The following is a 12,004-nucleotide window of genomic DNA, read 5'->3' as shown; positions in this document are numbered from 1 at the left end:
GGGGCAGATCTCTGCTCTGTGTGACACTGGAGGTCAGACTAGATGATCACAATGGCAGCTCTTGGCCTTGGAATCGGAGTCGCTGAGTTCTCAGTCACCAAAGGGCTTTCACCCTCATAAGAATGGCCATACTGGGTCAGACCATGGTCCATCTAGCCCAGTAGCCTGTCTCCAACATTGGCCAATACCAGAGCTTGTGGGGGAGTGAACAGGGCAATTTGGAGAGAGCCACCCTCCACTAATAGCAGCCACACTTGGAGTGGCTGAGACCACTCAGATTTATCCGTGGGGTTGGGGCAGATCACAGCCAGGTCTGTAGTCTCACAGTATTCATGGGATCTCCTTGAAACTGTCCCAGGAGCGTTGTCGTCAGCGCACCGCCACCTGTGACAGAGATGGAGACCGGCTGGTGCTCCCCGGATCGGATCCCCCAGCTGGATGGGTGTATCCAGTATGCACAGATGTACGAGCTGGAGTCCCCTGGCCCAGTGAGACTCAGGACATGCTTGTTGCTGCTTCCAGGTGAGACCCTCCTTCCACTGTCCTTGGAGAACTTGAATCCCATCACCGTGTGAGCTCCGGGGGGATCGAACACAAGAGGGTGACAGTCTCTCCCGGGAGGTACACAGTAAACTGGGGGCTCAGGGAGAGGGATGGGGCTCCAGGGGGTGCTCAAAAAGAGAAACAATGTCTATCTATAAGGGAAAAGGGGCTTGGAGCGAGAGGAGCTGGGACAGCCTCAGGGTATGTCTGCACTACGAAATTAGGTCGATTTTATAGAAGTTGATTTTTAGAAATTGATTTTATACAGTCGATTGTGTATGTCCCCACTGAGCACATTAAGTCGGCGGAGTGCGTCCTCAGTACCGTGGTTAGCATTGACATACATAGCGGTGCTCTGTGGAAAGCTATCCCACGGTTCCTGCAGTCTCCGTTGCCCATTGGAATTATGGGTTAAGCTCCCAATGCCTGACGGGGCAAAAACATTGTCGCGTGTGGTTTTGGGTACATGTCATCAGTCGCCCCTCCCTCCGTTCCTCCCTCCCTCCATCCATGAAAGCAACTGCAGACAATCATTTCACGCCTTTTTGCCTGGGTTACCCGTGCAGACGCTATAGCAGGGCAAGCATGGAACCCGCTCAGCTCACCATGGCTTTTGCATCCTGCCGGCAGTGGGGCAGGTGGATACAATGCAATGCCGATTCTGGGCCCGGCAAACAAGCACAGACTGGTGGGACCGCATAGTGTTGCAGGTATGGGATGATGACCAGTGGCTGCAAAACTTTTGCATGCATAAGGTCACTTTCCTGAAACTCTGTGAGTTGCTTTCCCCCACCCTGAAGCAGAGAAATACCAGGATGAGAGCTGCCCTGACAGTTGAGAAGTGAGTGGCGATAGCCCTGTGCAAGCTTGCAACACCTGACTGCTAACAGTCAGTCGGGAATCAATTTGGAGTGGGCAAGTCTATTGTGGGGGCTGCTGTGATCCAAGTAGCCAATGCAATCATTGATGTTCTGCAATCAAGGGTAGTGACTCTGGGAAATGTGCAGGTCATAGTGGATGGCTTTGTTGCAATGGGGTTCCCTAACTGTGGTGGGGCGATAGACGGAACGCACATCCCTATCTTGGCACTGGACCACCTTGCAAAACAGTACATAAACTGCAAGGGGTACTTCTCAATGGTGCTGCAAGCACGGGTGGATCACAAGGGACGTTTCACCGACATCAACATGGGATGGCCGGGAAAAGTGCATGATGTTTGCATCTTTAGGAACTTCAGGCAGTTTGAGCAGCTGCAAGAAGGGATTTAATTCCCAGTCCAGAAAATTACTGTTGGGGATGTTGAAATGCCAGTAGTTATCCTTGGGGACCCAGCCTACCCCTTGCTCCCATGGCTCATGAAGCTGTACACAGGCAACCTGGACAGTAGTAAGTAGCAGTTCAACCAAACGCTGAGCAAGTGCAGAATGGTGGAAGACAGGGCCGGTGCAACCACTAGGCAAACTAGGCGGTCGCCTAGGGCGCCAAGTGGTTGGGGGCGTCCGAGATTTTTCCTCCCTCCCCACCCTTCCCCTCACACAGAGTGTGGCACGGCTGATTGGGCACCTGGACCTGATTTAGCTGCTCCCATTGGCCTCCAGCAGGCAGAGTCCCTCCCCCGCTCCCCCCTCCCCTTGCCTCAGCGTCGCATCGCCAGCACTGTACAGGGGAGGGGCTGTGTGCTCCGCAGCCTGTTTGGTTTGGCTCCATGTGAAGCCAGGAGCTGGAGCTGCATGGTGGTAAAGGGAGTCCTGGGGGGCAGTCAGGGGGTGGGGGGAGGGTTGGATGGGTTGGGAGTTCTGGGAGGGGCCAGTCAGGGGGCAGGAGTGTGGAGAGGGATTGGAGCAGTCAGGGGACAGGGGGAGGGTTGGATGGGTCGGGAGTTCTGGAGGGGGTCTCTCAGGGGCGGGGAGTGGTTGGATGGGACATGGGAGTCCCGGGGGTCTGTCTGGGGGTGGGAGTGTGGATAAGGGTTGGGGCAGCCTCCGGAAGGTGGCTCCTCCCTGCCGAGGTGCTGCTGTGGCCCAATCCCAGCAAAGCCAGTGAGTGGACTCAGGGTGGGAACTGCTGGGGTGGGGTGGGGTGGGCTCTTGGGTTGGTTGTGCACCCTCCAGGGGAGTTCAGAGGGTGGGGAGGGGGGAACCTGGCCTGGGGAGCAGCCCCTGGGCACGTCTGGCCCCTGGGGTCTATTAAGGCTCGTTGGGATTTGCCCCTCAATGAATGATGTGTGGGGAGGGGCGCAAGGTGGAAGTTTCACCTAGGGCGCAAAATATTCTTGCACCGGCCCTGGTGGTAGAATGTGCCTTTGGACGTTTAAAAGCTCGCTGGCGCTGTTTGCTGACTAGGTTAGACCTCAGCGCAACCAATATTCCCATTGTTATTGCTGCTTGCTGTGTGCTCCATAATATCTGTTAGAGTATAGGGGAGACGTTTATGGAGGGGTGGGAGGTTGAGGCAAATAGCCTGGCTGCCAATTATGAACAGCTAGACACCAGGTCGATTAGAAGAGCACAGGTAGGCGTGCTGTGCATCAGAGAGGCTTTGAAAATCAGTTTCATGACTGGCCAGGCTACTGGTGTGACAGCTGTGTGTGTTTCTCCTTGATGCAAACCCGCCCCCTTTGTTAATTTTAACTCCTTGTAAGCCAACCACCCTCCCCCTTCGAATACAGCTGGCAAAGGAAATAAAGTCACTATAGTTTTGAAACCATGCATTCCAGCCAGCTCTAACTTCTTCTAGCCTTAGTCCCATCTACATGGGGTTGACTGTTTCAGTCCATCTCTAATCTAGGCTGTTGTTTAGCAGATCCTCAGGAAACCTGCAGCTAATCAAATCCTTTCATATAACATCATCCCATCTAGTTTTAGGTCTTCCAACCCTTCTCTAACCTTCTACTTCTAAACATAATGCCCTGTTTCCTATTGTAACAAAGTTCTGTCCTTGACTCCGTGGGTCCTGAGTTTCCTGGTGGATTTTGCTAGCCTCAGAAACTCACTGTGAACCTCCACATAGCCAGCGGCGGCTCCAGGCACCAGCACTCCAAGTGTATGCCTGGGGTGGAAAGCCGCAGGGGGCGCCCTGCCAGTCCCTGCGAGGGCAGCAGTCAGGCAGCCTTCAGCAGCTGCCTGTGGGAGGTCTGCCGGTCCTGTGGATTCGGTGGCAATTCGGTGGTGGGTGCACTGAAGCTGCAGGACCGGGGACCTCCCGCAGGCTTGCCGCCAAAGGGAGCCTGCCTGCTGTGCTTGGGGTGGCAAAAAAGCTAGAGCAGCCCCTGCACGTAGCCCTTCTCTCTCTAGAGGCAAGGGTCACAGCTTACTGAGACATTTTCATCATAAGCCAACAAGGGAGGTGAGGAGAAGCAGCCCTCTCTCACACAGTCTCTGTTGTCTCCCAGTCTCAGTGATTAATCAGGGAGGGGAGGGGGAACCCGGGCCCACCCTCTACTCCGGGCTCCAGCCCAGGGATCCTAAAATTAGCAGATATGGTAGTTGACTTTTTGGAAATAGGACGTGTTCACTTCCCTGGGCCACTTCTCCACAGCAGCCCCCACTCAATATCTCCTTCACCGTTACCTCAGGGCCTCCTTCCTTGCACCTAATATGGATTTGTACTGCTTCGTTCCTCCAACAGCGCAGCTCCCTCCTACAGCTCCTGACACATGCACCTCACTGACTAACTGGGAGGCTTTTAACTAGTTCCAGCCAGCCTTTGATTGGCTTCAGGTGTCCCAATTAATCTAGCAATCTCCACTGCCTTCTAGAAGGATATTAATTGGCCCCAGGTGTCTTGATTAACCTGAGGCAAATGCCATTTGGTAACAATGGTACCAGGGATTTGTTTAGCCTGGGGCTAACATACCTGTTCCTCACTACTTTACTGTAGCCATCTGGCCTTGCCCCATCACACTATATATTCTTCTTTTCACATACCCAAACCATCCAAGCTGGGAGTCCCTCAGCTTTTCGATAACCGGTACCACCTACACACTTTCCCTGATTTGTTCATTCCAAGCATGGCCCATCCTTGCAACTCCAAGATTCCATCTTAACATTTTCTTTTCCACAGCATTCGAGATCTACCCGTTCTTTTCCTCAGCCCCCAACATTTGGAGCCATACAAATGTACAGGCCTAATAACCATTGTGTAGATCTTACTGTTCAACTTTAGAGGCATTCTCCTATCTCAGATCGCTCTGCTTACTTCTCTCTTTCCCATGACAAAAAAAACAGGGGTGACTTGAGGAAATGAAGAGGCAGCAGGTTTAATACAAGCAAGAGGAAGTACTTATTTGTATTATATAGGACATGAGGATCAATGCTGATGTTTAGGGGACAGCACCTCCTACTGAACCTCCCAACCACTCTCTGCAGCACAGCACCCCCTAGTACTGAATGACGACATGGAGGCCAGGACTGGGTGTGAGGAGAGACTGCCCCCTACAGAGCTACTCTCTGCCCTCTGCAATCCAATACCCTCTAGAGTTGCAGTGGGACATTCGAGCCGCATTGAGACCCCTCCCCCAACCTGCAAAGTAGCCTGTGTTGCAAGACATCCTAGTTTAAGCTAAGGTGGTCACTTCAGTCTTGTGGTTGCACGTCTCAGACATATGTTGCATTTGCAGGGTGTGCTATTTTATGCCCCGCTGTGTCTCAGCGGGTAGCACTAACCAGGAGCAGATGTCTGCGATCCCTGGGACTAGGGTCATTTCATCCCCACGTGGCCTAAGGGGGAAGCAGCTGTTGTTTTTTATGAGAGCAGAGACAGGACAGGCAACTGAGCAGAAAGAACAACCTCAAACCACAGGTTATTCAAGGCACCGCAAGGTTCTCATTGTTCTGGGTCAGTGGCTGACTCTCAGTTTATCCCCCTGCCTCTCTCTCTCTTTCCCGTCCCTGGAGTTCTCAACTCTTCTGACTTCCAGCCTCTCTCCAGTGTCACCCCTGTAACAACAAAGGTCTTGATTTATTTGACTACTTTGAGTCCAGTGAGATTCTCAGCCACTAACTAGGGTTCTGCTAGAGTCGAGGAGCAAAAGTTCAAACCTAAGACGCTACAAAATAAGTGACGTTTAGTGACACCCCTTTGTTATCATTTCTGGACTTGGGAATTCCCCCATGGGGGGGTATCTATACGGATTATAAATCCCCAGTCCCCCTCCAAAATATTTTTGTTGATCTTTCCAAACTCTTGCACTTTCCTTCCCCTTGCCTCCATTTCCCCCAATCAGGAATTGAACCCACCTCTAGAGTCAGTGGGAAAGGGTTGTCCCAGCCTGGGAAATGTTTTGAGATTTCAGATATTTTTCTTTGCCACATGCAGATGAAACAATTGCGGAACAGTTTTGAATTGCACCCCACCCCCCAAAATGTCTGTAACAGGGGAGAGAGTGAGGCTCAAGTGAACATGATGTACAGGGCCCCAAATTTCTTTTCACTGGCCTGCTCTTGGATGTGGAGAACCCAGTTTCAGGTCTCTGGTCTGTGTCAAGCAGTTGACCCTCGGTCTTCTCCATCCTAGATGAGCTCCATAGCCATGGGGCTACTCATAATGGTTCCTTCTGGCTTCATAATCTGTAATCATCCCATCTGAGCCCCTGCATAACACCTCCCTAAAACAATCCCTAGAGCAGAACTACTAGGAACTCCCCGACTGCTGATTTAAAACTTGCCAGTGATGGAGAATCCAGCATGACTGTTGGTGATGCCCTCAGTCAGGGCCAGCTAAGGACACTTCTGTTGCCCTTTGCTCGTACAATTAAAGACACGACATTTCATTACCCTGGTGTTCAATCCTACAGGGAATTTCATCCCGGAATGGCCCCAACTGATCACTGGCAAAGCAGCCCTGGCTACTGAACACCCAGGTAGAGTAGCTGTGTCGATGCAAATAGATGCACTGCTCCCGAAGACTACCCCCCGCCCAGTTCATCGCTGGATGGCAAAGGGGAGCTCATTTGGACACTGGCTTCCACTCTGCACAAGAATCTCCCATGACTCTGGGGGTCCTTTAGCCAGTCTGGGGTCCGGGAAGAGACCATGACAAGGAATCAGCCCATCAGTGGCTTGTGGCACATACGTCCCTTCCTTTGGGTGTAATATTGAGAAACTGACCAGACACAGATATAACTGCTGGGACAACAAAGGGCTTATCTGAAAATCTGGGAGAACGTTAAGAGGCTCTGATTGGAGCTGGGGAATTTGGGGCATGTCGGGGTCTCAAGGGGTCCCGGGCTAATGAGCCCAGAGGGGTGTTTAGGGGAGCAGTCTGTTAGCAGGATCTCGGCAGCAGCATCAGAGCTAACCCCAGGAAGTCAGGGCCTTTCCTTGGCTGTCCTTTCTGTCTGGCGCAGGTTCTCGGGGGCCGCTCAGGAGGGAAATTTCCCAGTCCCAATGAAACCCTCTTAACTTTCTCCCTAGTCCATGTTTTGGTTCAGTTTCCTCTTCGTTACAGGCCCCAACCCTGCCTCTAGCCCAGCGAGTCGCATCTGCCCGTGATGCCAACCCGCACGAAACACATGTGAAATTTTCAGAGAAGTCGCTTTGTCCTTTCTCCAGCCTGCAACCCATGCTTGGGAAGAGCTCCCCAGAAACAGCTGCAAAGCCACCCCAGGCTCCACCGTCACACCCCAAATTAGCCATGATGCCACTGAAAACAGGACAACAGTTTGGAGAGCGGGATGGGGACTCTGTAGGGGGATGGGAGAAGGGGGAGGGCGTGTGAGGCAGAGGACTCTGGAGGAGAGACACCTCGTCCGTTGTACTACAAAGGAAGAAAGAGGTTGAAGGACAGGACACAGAGAGACACAGGGATAAATAAAGAGGCACCAAAATTAGGCCAAACTCCACCTCCGCATTAGCTTGAACGGTCTCTGGTGTGAGGTTGTTCCTTCAGCTCAGCCACCGGCCCTGTCTCCATTCCTGTAAAAAGTAACATGACTCAGCTGCTGGGTGATGCTGCTGGCTGAGACACGTCCGTGACCCCTGCCCACACGGCGTTCGCCTGAGAGTGGTGACGGGCGAGCTGGGTGAGAAGTGCAGGTCTAATTCAGTTCTGTCCAGTTACTTGTTCTGAGTCAGTGCTGACCCCCGTGTCCCAGGGCAGTGCTAGGAGGCGCTGTGCTGCAGGGATCATGGTGGGGGCTCACTAGGGGGCTCTCTTCCCTCCCAGTGAGTGCTTACTGCCATGCCCCAGTGCTGGCCCCATGGTCCTTCACAGCCAGGAGCGCGGGTTTGGTTCTGGGTCCGTGCCCCTTGGTGTACCTGGCCAGGGTAATGGATGGGGTGAGGAGCCTTCCTGGTTACCCTGTAGCTGACCCCTCTGCTATTTGTTGGACCAGGCCCTGTAGAGTGGCTGGGAGCTGCAAGGCATGCTGGGAGCCCCCCGGCTGGCCGTGTCAGACAACAGCGTGTGGTGCCTCGATGCTGGGGCGGGGAGGCAGCTGCATCCCTTAGGCAGCACTTCCTCTGGCTGTGATCAGAGGGGAGCAGGTGGCCTGCAAGGGACGGGGGTTGGGGGTGCAGCTTCCAGGGCCAGCACTGAGCTAAATGTCTCTCCCTGCACCAGGTGAATGACTCACCCTGCACCCCTCCTTCCGTGCCTGCCTCATTCACGCCTTCCTTCCATGTCCCCCTTTCCCTGCCTCGCTCTGCCACCCTCCTCTTCATCTTCCCCACTCCTCCGTCTCTCTCTCTCATTCACACTTTCCCTCTGTGTGTCTGACTTTCATTCCTCCCCTCTCTGCCCCTCCCCTTCTCTTACAGTCGGCCTCTCCACTCCTCCTTCTGGCTGTGTCTCATTCAATCGTTCTGTTTCTGACTCTCCTGCTCCTTCTCGGCCAGTGACCTCCCTCTGCACTTCTCCTGCTGTGCCTTTATCTTTCACTCTCTCCATATGCATCACTCCTCTTCCTCGGGCACGGTCTCTTCTTCTTCCTCTTCACTCATCCTTTTGTCAGTGTCTCATTCACCCTTTCCTTTCTCACTCTTGCTCTGTCATTCATCTATTTACTCTCTTTCTTATTCCTTTCACTTGTTCTATTTGTGAAGCAGCCTATCTCTTCATTCATCTCTTTGCCTCTGTCTCAGCCCCCTTTCCCTCTCTCACTTTCATTCCATCTCCCCTGTTAATCCGTAAGGTTTCTCCATCCCGGACACCAGGATTCCCCAGCGATCAGCGAGTCTTGAGGCTGCATCATCACCACACTTCCATCCTCCTTTCAGAGACCGGCTGGCCCATCCCAGGACCTGGTTCCTTTCTTGGATGCGAAGACTTTGGGGAAGTGTCTCACCCCATGGGACGGAAGGTCACAGATATTTGTAGGAGCTCGGTTGCTATTTATGTAGCCCATTGAAGGAGCAGATTCACCCGGCAGCAGCATCCTGTTACACCCAGCATGGAGCTCCTCCATCTCCTGGGTGAGTGACCCTGCACTCCTTCTTCAGCCTGTGTCCCCTTCCCCCCTTCCCTGCATGTGTCTCACCTTCCTATTCCACCTCCAGCTCTTCATGGCCTCTCGTCCCCCAGACTCCATCTCCAGCCTCCATTCCATGATAGTCTGGTGGGCATCCGGCATTTCCCAGCCATGTGGGGTCTCCTCATGGGACCTTTCTGTGCAGGGAGCACGAACCCTGAGCCTCGGGCTTCTGCAAATAGACTCACAGTCACCAGATGGCTGCTTTCCTAGGGCTTTACTTGAGTATCAACCTCCTGTTCTTTCCCCGATGGTCATTTCCTTCCACCTACTGCCTGTCGCTCTCTCCTAGGGAAATAGATGTTGAGCCTCATCCACCTGGGCTCACGTGTCCCTAAATTACGTTCCCTGTTCCCCAGCCACCTTCTTGCATGTGTCATCCCCAGAGCTCTCACTGCCCATCTCTCCTCTTCTCTCCTTCAGCTTCTCTCCAGATCCTTTCCTGGCTGGTGTCACCTGCAGGTAAGGAGGGACCAGATCCACACACACACCCTAGCTGTCCGTCCAAGTGGAGTTCCTCCATGAAAAGAGGTCACCCCATCGGGCAGACCTCAAGTTCCAGTCAGGCCCCATGGCGGGGGAATCTGGCTGGTTGGATCAGAGAATGGAACACGGGGCCTTTCACCTCAAGGAGCTGCTGTCTCCAATCCTTCCCCAGAGGAACTGGCTGGTCATTGGGGTGGGGAATGAGACCAGACAGGGGACATTGATTCCACTATGCCCTTGTGTGCCTAGCTTCTCACTTTGGGGTCTTAGGCATTGTGTGTAGTGACCCCCCCTTCCAGGCATTGTGTTCAGGGACCCTCCCACCCCCACCTCTGTGTCCGTCTCACTCTGTTTATGCTCCACTCAGCTCCCAGATTCGGGACTTGCACGGGGCCCCAGGCAAGACTTCCTAAAGTGACTGGTGATTTGTGGGTGGCTCCATTTTCTGAGGTCCCCTGAAGGCCTTATAGGTGTTGGATTCTCTGAAAGGGCTGAACCACCCTCCCGCTTAGAACCAGACCCCTGTAAGCTGCTTGAAATGAAGCACCCCAAAGATAGACTCTAACCTGGGCTTCAGGGCCACATGCAGAGTGAAATCTCAGCAGTGCTGGCTGCAAGCCTGGACGTGGCCTGGGATTTGAGTCTGGTGGCTTCCATGGCGGGAGGTCTCTCTCCGTAGCTGCCATCTCCTCTGATCTCCCCACCCCACTTCTACTTCCCTCATCCACCCAGTCTCAGCACCCCCACAGAGCTGACTGAGCTGCTCCATGCCTGGCGGAGCCCGTGACGTGTGGCGTGGCCAGGCGGGAACCAGAACCCCCTAGAGGTGACAGGGGCTCCTGCTGTGTCCCCATGGAGCACGGGGGTGGGAATGAGGCGAGGGGAGATACAGCCAGAGCTCTGGGGCCTTGTGGGGTGCAGACACCAGGTGTCTTGTTTTGTGGGAGGAACAGAGAGATGCGAGGGCTGCTGGCTACAGCCAAGGGGGGCAGGAATTGGGAGGCAGCACTTGGCTGGGGGAGTGTAACATCTCCTGAATCTCTGTGCCCTTCCTCAGCCCCCCCGCAAGCCCCCACAGTCATCATGGACCCCCAGCAGCCTGTGTATGTCCCGGGGGAGCGTCTCACCCTCAGATGCTTGGCCCCCGGCGGGGAGGCAGTGACTAGCTACCAGTTCTACAATCCGCGCGGGGAACGGGTCTTCACGGAAACTACTGGCCTGCCCGGGGGGCCCTGGCTGGTCCTGATGGCTGAGACGGGGAAGACCGGGATGTACAGCTGTGAGTACCAGGCAGTGAGAGATGGACAGACCATCTACTCTGCACGCAGCCAGCCTGTCTGGATATCAGTGATGGGTGAGTCCCTTCAACTGCTGTCTAATAGGGGATTCCTGTCCCCATCTCAATCTGATGTGAAACCTCAACCCACAGAAGCCTGCTCACTTCCACCCGCAAGGTCCCCATGCTGTTTGTGGATGGCCCTGTTGCCTTGCTCCACCTACCCCAAAAACAATGAACCTCCACAAACAAACCAAAACTGTTTCACAGATTCTTAAACCAAAAAGGGACCCTGTGATCACCTAGTCCCATCTTCATCGGACGTCGCCAACGTAATTCCTGTTTGAACTTGAGCAGATCTTCTACGGAAACACCCACCCTTCTTTTAAAAACGGCCAGTGATGGAGAATCCACCACAGCCATGGATACGTTCTTCCAGTAATGAATTCCCTTCCCTGTTGAAAATTTCAACCTTATTCCCAGTTTGAATTTGTCTAGTTTCAGCATTCATCCATTGGATCCTGTTAGATCTTTGGCTGCCAAATTGAAAAGCCCTGTGGTATCAGATTTCGGTCATCTCATTTGGTACTTAAAGACTATGATCAAATCACCCCTTCACCTTGGTTAAGCTAAACATGTTGAGCTATAGAGGTTTCTTTAGCACCTGAGCTGGTGGCGAGATGAACTGTAGATTTCAAGAGCGTTGCTAAGTTTTAGGTCGCTGGTTTAATTCTGGTTTAAAGGAACTTCATGATGGTCCCTTCTGGCCTTTCACTGCAGATACGGCACATTGTTGAATAGTGCTTGTGGTTCTTTGAATTCTCACTCTGTCCTTCAAAGTCCTTGCTCTTTTCATATCATGTATCTGCCAGGAGCAGTTGTGGTGCCTGATGGGAGCTTCAGTTCTGATGCTTCATGTTCCCTTTCTCCTTTCCTGGCCAGCCCCCCTCTGAGAACTAAGTCCCCCATGTTGCTTTGCAGCAGTTCAACTAGAACGGTGACCGCTGTGCATCTGAGCATATGTAGTCCGGAATGTGAGTCCATTCTGTATTCAATTTTTGTCAGTAAACACTGACTTGGCTGCTCACAGACAAAGCAACAGAGAAATATTTCCAACCTTCATAACTGAAATTTAGCACTAGGCAAAGTAAGAACAATGATGACTGAGATCTATTTCAGGATATTTACTTTGTATATGTTGTCCACGCTGTCTCACCACAAGCACTGGGCCG

Source organism: Chrysemys picta, chromosome 13 (genome assembly GCF_011386835.1).
Source record: "Chrysemys picta bellii isolate R12L10 chromosome 13, ASM1138683v2, whole genome shotgun sequence".
Taxonomy (NCBI): Eukaryota; Metazoa; Chordata; order Testudines; family Emydidae; genus Chrysemys; species Chrysemys picta.
The sequence above is the reverse complement of the archived record's forward strand: the minus strand, read 5'-3'. Positions refer to the sequence as shown.